We start from the raw sequence: 10,215 nt of genomic DNA, 5'->3' as shown, positions 1-10,215 counted from the left end.
ACGTGGTTAAAAATAAAACACAGCCGCTTATCACGAACCAATAATGAAAGTGACTTCTCTGCTCGGAAGACATCCTTGTTTACAGTCCGACGTCAACAACAAGGTTAATGCTAAAGCATGCTTGAAAAGATGCTCAGTCAGGGTACGTAGAACGGTAGAAAGCTACAGGTATTACGATGACGCATGCGCGCGCCACATGTTGAATAAGCAGTGAATCGAGATGAAGTCACAGATTCGATTATGTTCAGTAACCAATATGACTCTCGGGGACGAACGTAGGCATTGGTCACTGATCTTTATGTCGCCCCGTGCCTTCATCCCTTGTAATTGCTTGTGTACCGTGTGTAAGCACGCTGCGCTGCGAGAAAAATTAGTTATTATCTAGATGGCTTGTGACTTAATAAATACTAAATAATGACTTAAATTAGGAAATGATGCGTTCCATGATATTTCCGGCTATGCCAGTTAATGAAACTGGGCGCAGACTGGATGTATCGAAGCGGCTTCCCGATTTGAACACTGGGGAGCGAACTGTGAACTTGGGACTGGGTAAACATGATCTATAAGGAAAGTCTCGAATTAATTTTATTACACAGAAGTATCCATACAGAGATATTGACAGGATCGACCCCGCTTGACAGAGTTAGGTTGTCGATGAGTTTTACGATGCTTTCAAGACTAATATGAATGATATGAATGAGGGGCATCTGAAAAAAGTTTATCAAAAGGAAAGTAGGGTGAGTTTAGAGCAAGCTGCCAAGTAAAAAAAGATGGGAAGATCAAGGGACAGCCATCAGGATTAAATAGAAAACTGTTATGAAATTTACAACTCGCAAGAGTAAGCACATTCAAAAAATATTTTCGGATTATTACGGAAGATCCGTAGTAAGTCCAGCAGTGATGAAACTTTTTCTTCGAGCGTCTCAAACGACTTGCATATTATCTTTAGCAAGAAAAATATTTTTCTCGTTTAACACCAGACTGCGTTGCCCTGGAGGCACGAAAAATGCGTTTTTTCTAGCGTGATAGTTTTCTCAGAGCGTTAGAGTACATGATTTGCCTGTATCGCCACGAATGGAAACGAGAGATTTGTAGTTCTGATTTAGACCAAAAAAAAAATTCGTTTGTATAACAGCCAGTTTTGTTCATCGTTTATGGTTGGAGGATTTGCGAAAGGAATGCTAAAATTAATGCGTCTTCGTTTATACGAGAGGTCATCGCTGTTATTGTCACGTATGCATTTAAACAGAGAGTGAGGACAAATAGAAGTCTGTCCTCTATCAATAGGGCACCGAGATCTAAATATACAGACCACTGCCACCGAAAACAGAGATGTTATGAGCTAGAAAAGGCCCCCCCCCCCCCCAAAAAATCTAAATGCAGAGACCATGATCACCGGCAGCTATGGGATTCAAAATTCATGCATCGACACTGAATTTTTGGCCCGCGTCTTTGCGGCTACACTGCAACGTCGTTCCTTTCAAACGGGTGCAGCCCGTCCTTTTCGGTAAGGGTTATCAAGAGTTTGCGTCAACTGTCAGTAAGATTTTTGTATCGAATTTTCTTTAATAACTTTGTCTTTTGCTGCAGGAAAACTCAACGTATACACAGAAAGCACCACAGAATCAATTTTAGTGCGCTAGCACTAAAACTCTCAATCGTAAATTTCGCCAATATTTGTCTGCCCGAAGCCTCTGGAAGGTGGCCCACCGGGCTGTGGGCAAGCTGCCAGCATGCTTTACGGCCAACTATGCAAAACACTTTTTCGCAAAATACTCTATTATCGCGATTAGGTTTCGAACCAGTGGCGGCACGAACAGATCAGCTTTGACGGCCATTGAAATGACCACTACGTCAATGCCGCATCCGAATATGCCGCGTGCTTAACTGCCAGTCACTTGCGTTGTCCCTTTAATGTCGTCGTCTTCGCCGGTCTCCATCCGTGCGCAATATGGATTCAGAACACACGGCTGTCGCCTTTCCGTCCTAAATCTATCCTCGAATTGAAACTGAAGTGAAGAACGAAGCGCAAACGCACCTAATTCGTATTTGGACTAATTCTATTAAATCGTTTACCATTTTTTTAGAGAGGACAACTGCTCAGGAGGCTTTAGTGGAGACTGTCGGACAAGCCAGGAGGAGAAGGTTAAGTTTGATAACAGCATTCCTTGTTCACTCAGACCACCAACACATGAAATTGACTACATCACCTATGCATCATGTAAAAAACCAAACCAAATGCGTTGTTATTTCCAGTTTTCAGGTTGATCGATTGGATAAAGTTTAAAATTTTAAACAAAGTTAGTGTATCACTCAGACAGACGGCAGGATACAAATAAGCTGACGTACTTAATATCGGGAAACTTAAAACCACCAAAAAGCACACGAAAGCGACAATTCATTTCGAGCAGGGCCTTCTGTAGATCGTTAGTAGAAGATGCCACAATGTTAACCCATAGAATTTGATCATGACAGTCCATATGAACTGTCAAGGTAAATGGTGAATGACTATATGTCCCAAAGCAGTTCATTTCATACGTATGCAGTGGGCCATGTTTGAGTAAATACTGTAGAATCGGTATGATTATCTCTTAAGATAGCTTCCACAGTTCCCCTCTCGGAAACGACACTGCGGACGTTTACATATTGCCACACTGCTGACACTCTGCCGGCGCCACCTGGTAGCCGAACCTTGTCTCCCAGCGCATGGCCGAGCGTCTTCTTTGTCTTGAATGAGCTTGGCGGTTCGGCGAGCCTCGTCCTAGAACACGGCTGTGCTTCACGCTTCCTGCTGCGTTTGTCGGTGACAATATGCATGACAAGCGTTGTTCAATACGGAGGCGCACGAAAAGGAGTTTTAACCGGCTCTTACGGCCTGAAAGTGTTAGCGGAGTGTTCGCGGTAACCGCTTTGCTTTGAGTTCTTGCTCAGAATCAGATTTTTCAACCTAAATGCACTGTTTCCAATGGTAACCTTATCGAAGCGCATCTTGAAACGGCATCTTGAAAGAGTGCAAAAAAGTGCTCCTTGAAAGAGCTTCCCACGGGCTAATCTAACACTAAACTAAAACAAAAGGTAGGCCGCAGTGTACCACGAATCACGTGAAAAAGTTCATGAACAGCGATTCAGTTGTTCTGTACAAAATTCCCGTCACGTGTGGCAGCTGTGTTACGTTGGTCAGTCTGCAAGATGTTTCAACTTTTAATGAACACAAACTTACATTGGAGGACAAGTCTGGAGGTCACCTGACACAAGATTTCAAGAATTTTGGAGGCAAAATTAAAGGTAAGAAATAAGTGCCTTGCTTTCTGGTCTTTAATAACACCACTTTCTTGTTCCGATCGAAAGACAAACCGAAAGGGAGGTCTTCGAAGATTCTCACATTATAAAAACTGGAGAAACTGTCTCAGCACTCCATCTATTTCACTTTCATCGAAAGAAATCGCTTTTTTTTTAGAAGGCCACATTTTTTATGTGTTTCATGTACCATGGTTGGCTGTAAACTGTTCAGGCCTGAAAATTTATTTCCCTCCCCCCCTCCATTATACGCGTTGATTGTTACTTTCGATTCTTTATTTTTTAATTTGTTTTGGCATGAAGCTCTTAGAAACATGATGTCTGATTGCCGACTTGTTTTATCTGGCCTCCCCCAGTGATGCGATTATGTTTCTTGGGTTTTAATTCTTGGCCCGATGAAAGAAAAATACGATTTACTTTGCACCATCTCATACCACTACTTGCCCAAATTGACAAAGGTGGTTGCGTGCCTCGGTTTCGCGCTTATATATATCATGTGCTTTCACTCAGTAAATAGCTAGACGTCTACGTCTGTGGTGTCACTTTCGTTTCTATGTCTACTGTCGTGTCTTATTTTCGCATTCCTACCTTTTATTGAAATGAATCAACTAGCCCTCGAGGACACTCTACTAATCTAACACTCGCGGACTACTAATCTCTGTTCACTGAATGCGGCATGTCTTTCTTCTTAGGCCCAGCAGAGAAGACTGTAGAGTTTGTTTTGCAATTGAGCAGTTTCGCAAAAACGGGGCGATTCTTCGTTACAAGAAAGCGGTCCATTATTTGGGCACGCTCTCTTTCAGCCCTTTCGATAGTTGGACGTAGCTTCTAAGAGCAACACGCGTCGATACATGACTCAGGTTACACCGAACTTTAGCCCTTGACATCCTTGATAACTATAGTTCACATTAGACAGCCAGAGACAATGTTCAGTGTTGCCATAATTCGTTGCCCTTGATTTCTGAATATTGCTTCCCATAGCATGGTTAGCGCCGAACTAGAACTGCGTTCCTCGGATTGATGAGTTTCCACGAATTTTTCAAGCCCGTCAACGCGGTGTGAAAGACGACTGACCAGACTTTCTATTTCTGAGCGGTTCCTATTACTGCAATTTGGGACAGTATAGTATTCTTAAGGAGTTTGATACTTGTTATTGCGGATAAAATGCATGCAAGCAATGCGGCTGAATCTGTTTTTGGACCACGGTTCAATTCAATGTCATCGGTGAGGGCAATCAGTAACAAAGTGAGATATGCGTTCAATCAGTATGAACAAAAAATGGAGCAGACACTTGGTTCCGCCTTAAGGGTATGACGTGATAGCGTTAATGATTTATTGCCCATATATGCGAAACTGGTCATTTTCAATTTCGCATTCACAGGTCCCTGGCAGTCCTTACACCACTGCTTGCGCAGTGGTGCAGCTGTTGAAGGATGCGCCACCGCCCTGCGACGGTAGGCGCTGGCACCGGTGGCGCTTCTGCGACCCAAGTTGCTCTTCCCGAGCAACCTCTTGCTATCAATCATAAATTTAATAGCCACCTGCGACGGTCGGTGGTCAAGTGGCTCGCAATCCGGTGGGCAGGCTGTGATGACGCCACAAGGTCACGTGACCCAAGTGGCCCACCTAAATTCTTCTCCGGCGGGTGGCCACCTGGGCCAACCTATTTTTCGCTCACGACGCCGACGACGACACATTTTCTGCACAACGGAAGCCTTTAAGCTTTCACGTTAAAATTGTTCATCAAACAATATACTCCGAGAATGAAGTATTTAAGGGTGGCACAACATCGTAAAAAAGAATGAATCGATAGAGAATGTAGGGCAGGGGTCGTGGGGCCCCCGTCTAACAGGCATTCGAATCCCGCGCCCCCTATTCCTTTCGTGTGCAACTCGTCCCCAAGAGACACCCTCCTTCTTGGCGATGGCGGGAAGAACTGATCAGAGTGAGTCGGCGTGTGCTCATTCGCCTCGCTCTCTGACCTCTACACTATCCACGCCACAACAGTTTCTGACTCACATCCCGCCATGGACAGAGAGTTTCCTGCATGTAAGCTAGTAAATCCCTCTTGTTTGAACAAGCGCTGTCAGCCTGTATCTGTGTGGCCTCGAGCAGAGGAATCGCTCTCAAAAATGGAGCTCTACTGGAGCTTTAATTACCCTCTGTGAACGATTTCTATGTCCACCATCTACTGCAGCCAGGCGCTCGGCAATCGTTCTTCGTACGTGACATGGCGACGCCATATTGAGAATAGGCCTAGCACCCAGAGCCGCCAGGACGTTTGCTTCGCAGTCATGTACAGCCCTGTAGATTTTGTTTTGGGGTTTGGTGGTGCTTCCTTAAAGATCTGGTAATTTCCTGCTTGTAAATTTTTGTTTGACGATGTTTCGTAGGGACATGTTTCACTGGTATGTTTGTCACCAAGGATTGCGTTAATATTTGCAACCAGATTACTGACGAGGGACAGATAGATGTTAGCCGCGTAAGCTTGCGTCTTTCTGTCTATTCCTGCTTGCTTCGTGTTGGGGAAAATATGCCACCGAGGAGGGAGAACTGTGCGAAGTCCGCGGTTTCGGAGGGCGGCACAGTCAGTGATGACGCTAGGTGCGTGGCTGCTCTAGGAGACAGGTAACTGAAGTCTTTACGTTCGCATATCAGCTCGGTTCGGTGTGAAGCGTCATCCAAGCCGCAGCATAGACGACAGACTCCAGTCAGCCGATGCACGTGGAGTCCGCCTCCTTTCCAGACTACGTGCACGTGAAATCACTCTACAAAGGAGCTCCTCCAACAACTCGAGGACAATAAGAGGGCGCTCGGTGGGCACATAATGCAAGGGCAAGTCTGGCTTCCAGCACTTGTCAAAAGTGCGGCGCGATGGAGACGCTGCCAGCCGGCCTTCAATTCGATGACAGATTCCGCGTTCCGGGTGCTCACACCCAGAGGAAAGCGGCTTTGAGTACACAAGCGCAAAGCAGGAGTTCTTCTAGGGAGTATATCTGACCTCAACCGGCCGAGATCAAGTCGCGTGTGGGTCCAGGCAGTGCCATTCACATTTCACGCCGTACTTGCGGGGCCATTGTTACGCAAACTTTCGAGGCCTTGGCATAGGCGGCCAATTGCACGTGCCGAAACAAAAGGGCTTTGGGCGGGAAGATCCGCCCACAGATGACACCTTGTCACAGCGCAACAGGGCCTCAGCGCTGCTTGGCTCGGTGTATCTCACAAGAAAGAACACCCATGAGATCAGAAAGACACCCTGCTGCATTCAAGCAACGACAGCATGCCCTGTACAAGTGATGAGCTTTCTGCAACGCAACCGCCTGCAAACGTGCCGGGCGGCGACACTGCGCTTTTATTCTGGCAGTGGCCTGGTCGCCGCTAACCCTAGCCGGTTTCGCAACGTCGCCGCGGCCGACCGCGCTTCGGAACTGGTCAGCACATTAACAATACCACTCTCGTTACCGCTTTACTGTGAACCCCATCTCATATCAAATAAAATTATGCTGTATTTCCACGATGCCTTCAGCAGTGCAGCTGATAGACGCCAGGAATACCCCTTGTTTGCTCCTCCGCGACTTGAAGAAGCAGTTTGTGTTGAAGACAGATGTCAGCGACTACTGTGTTGGACCAGTTTTGCGGCGGAAACACAAGGGGAAAAGAATGCCTGTTGTCTTAATTAGCCGTACGCTCACATTACCTGACAGGATTACTGTGTTAGAAAACAAATGCATGGCTATCACGTTCGCTTTGTCATAGCTCAATATGTACCCAGTCGGAGCGGTTTTCACCTTGGAGGCAGATAGGCACTGTGGCATGTGACGGCTCTGGAGACCTTGGAAAGCGCCGTAATGTGGTATAGTTTAAATACAGAGACGCACATAGCAGACTTCTACTGACTGCCTATTTTTGGCTGTAACATTGGAAGTCCACTTGCTACGAACATCGAATCCAACGAACACAACCCGCGCTGCAGTCAGGTTTATTATAACAGAGCTCGAATTATATCATTTCTGAGCACAGAGCGTCTGAAACACAAGACCTAAAGTTGCTTGACGGATCATGAATGCACGAGTATATGGTTGCATAACGAAGAACTTGCTAGCAGGAATCACTCTAAAGGTTAGAAAAATGCTTGGGCATTTGAATAACGCTTTTTTCGGCGTCAAGATCTTGAACTCCGTGTAGAAATCCTAACACATGAATAAATATCCATCGCGATTTCTTTTGGGCATTTGAAATGAGAACAGCCCTTGCTTACTGAGCACTTCAGCAAAAGAGAGTCATCAGCAGCAGTCTGACTACGCCCACTGCAGGGCAAAGGCCTCGCCCTGTCTCTGCAATTAACCCTGTCCTTTGTCAGCTGCGGCCACCGTATCCCCGCAAACTTGTTAATCTCATCCGCCCACCTAACTTTCTGCCGCCCCCCGCTACTCTTGCCTCCTCTTAGAATCCTCTCCGTCACCTTTAAGGATTAGCGGTTATATTTCCTTCGCAGTGCATGCCCTACCCAAGCCCGTTTCTTCCTATCGATTTCGACTAGGATGTCACTAAACCGCGTTTGTTCCCTCACCCACTTTGCCCTCTTCCGTTGTATGAACGTTACGCCTACCATTTTTCTTTCCATTGCCCGCTGCGTTGTCCTTAACATAAGCTGAACCCTTTTTCGTTAGCCTCAACGTTTCTGCCTCGTAGGTGAGTACCCGTAAGATACAGCTGCTGCATACTTTTCTTTTGAAGGATATTAGTGAACTGCCATTCGTGACCTGAGAAAACTTGCCATATGCGCTCCACCCCGTTGTTATTTTTCTAGTTATTTCCCTCTCATGATATGCATCAGCGGTCACTGCCTGCCCTAAATAGACATATTCTCTTACTACTTCGAGCGCCTCGCTACCAATTGTGAACTGCTGTTCTCTTGCGAGACTGTTGAACACTACTTTGGTTTGGTTTCCTGCATGTCAATTTTTAGACCCACCATTCTGCTTTGCCTGCCTAACTCATTGATCATGGTTTGCAGTTCATCTCCTGAGTGACTTTTCAACACAATGTCATCAGTGAATCACAGATTTACCTCCTGTAAGAAGGCGGTGAATAGCACTGGTGAGCTCGCGTCTTCCTGCCTGGCACTCTTTCTTATTTAAATTTTGTTGCTGACTTTATGGAGAACTATGGTAGCTGTGCAATCGTTGTATATTCACATAACACTCTTCTACACCCTGATTCCGCAATGCCTGCAGGACTGTTGAGGTATCCACTGAGTCAAAGGCAATTGAAGCAGTTACACGAACGTGGTTTTGCAGCCTACGGCTAAGCTAGTGTTCAGCGTGAAATGTGGACTACACTTTAAAAACAGATATGTTCCATGATTCAGGCTACTTCCAGTCAAAGCACACAAAGAAGAATCATGGACATTCAAAGAGTAGAAAACGTTTGTTCAAAAGAAGAAAAAAACAAAAGCTGCGCTCTGTACTGTGCATATATCGACCAAAGTAATTTAAAAACTGCGTTTCTCGTTTCTTCGACATAGTTCATGGAAGCGAGTGTTTGAAATGAAGCGCATTTTCCAACCACAAGAGATGGACGTTTTCTTGAAATATTTCAGGTCTGAAGCCGAATCCTCGTTTCCTGTCAGACGTGCCAAACAAAATACGATGTGAGTACTTGCAGGTTTTCTGCGGGGTGTCCACTATCATACCTCCAACTTTCACCTTTGGTAACCGTTTGAAACTCTATGCATGCAGGCACGTGTTTGCTGGCGGGCAGGAACTGTTAAATTTTTTCTATCTTCAGCACCCCTCTCCCACAGCATGGTGCCTGGCTAGCCTCGGACCAGCTGACAGACCAGCTGGCCTTGGTGACTACGGCGCGGTAGTTCGCTTAATGCTCCGTAGCAACAAGGTCGTTTTTCTCGCTCTCTCTCGTTCCGAAAGAGTATTCATGTCCAACACTCTGGGACAAAAATCTAGAAAATTGAAAAATTGTAAGATACTCTTACAATGGTCCACTCTTCTTGTATGCATCAAAATCTTTCTTTCAAAGTGTTTCCATCGGTCGCGTCGAACAGTTAAGGCTGCCATAGAAAACCAGTGGGGAAAGCTTTTGATGTTAGCAAAAACGTTAATAGAAGAAAAATACAAGACTGCCGTCGGGTGATCTGCTGGTATAGAGACTGTTATAGTGCAATCTTACCTTATATGAAAAATCTGCGTTCAAAACGGTTTCCCACTTAAAAATGCTTTTATCCAGAATTATTGGGTATGTTAGAGCATTCCGAAAGTGTCTGACTGTCGATGAAGAGACCTGTTGCAGTAAGATGACAAAACTGACGAGGGTAGACCTCTAAGACAATCCAACAATGCTGCTGCAGGGATTGTTGACAAGGTCCATGGAAAGATAACGCCAGTCACATGAACCGACCTGTGGCAGGAGTACTGCGAACTGCTAGAGTGACCTTTCCCGCTGCCAACCCTTCATGGGCAGCTACAGCGGCGAGCTCAGGCAACATGTAAACGCAGCCTGTCTGGCTGCGTTGTTTTGTGTTTTATGCACAATTCTAGAATCTGTTTCTCAAAAAGCTCGGCGGAGAGACCGACAGCCATCCCGTTGTGTGCGGGGAACAACACATTGCTGGGCTTCCACGATGGTGAAAGCATCCACAGGGTAAGCAAAGAACCTGTTTCTTTTGTTCATGCTTGCGCACTGTCAGCGCCTAATGAAAGCGCTCAAAAACTGGAGTAGAGGTCAAACAACACGAATAATAAACCGCAGTGCCACTGGTAAACGTCGGAATGCTGAAATCTTCCTTTCTTTGAGAGTCTAGTTACGTTATCTTTTCCAAACCACTATTCAGCTTATTAATCGACTGAAATATTCAGAACTAGGCGCTATCTTCAAACCAGAGCCGTCCATATTCAAGCA

Source organism: Amblyomma mixtum, chromosome 5 (assembly GCF_055824585.1).
Source record: "Amblyomma mixtum isolate Tamu chromosome 5, ASM5582458v1, whole genome shotgun sequence".
Lineage (NCBI taxonomy): Eukaryota > Metazoa > Arthropoda > Arachnida > Ixodida > Ixodidae > Amblyomma > Amblyomma mixtum.
This window is presented reverse-complemented; position numbering follows the sequence as displayed.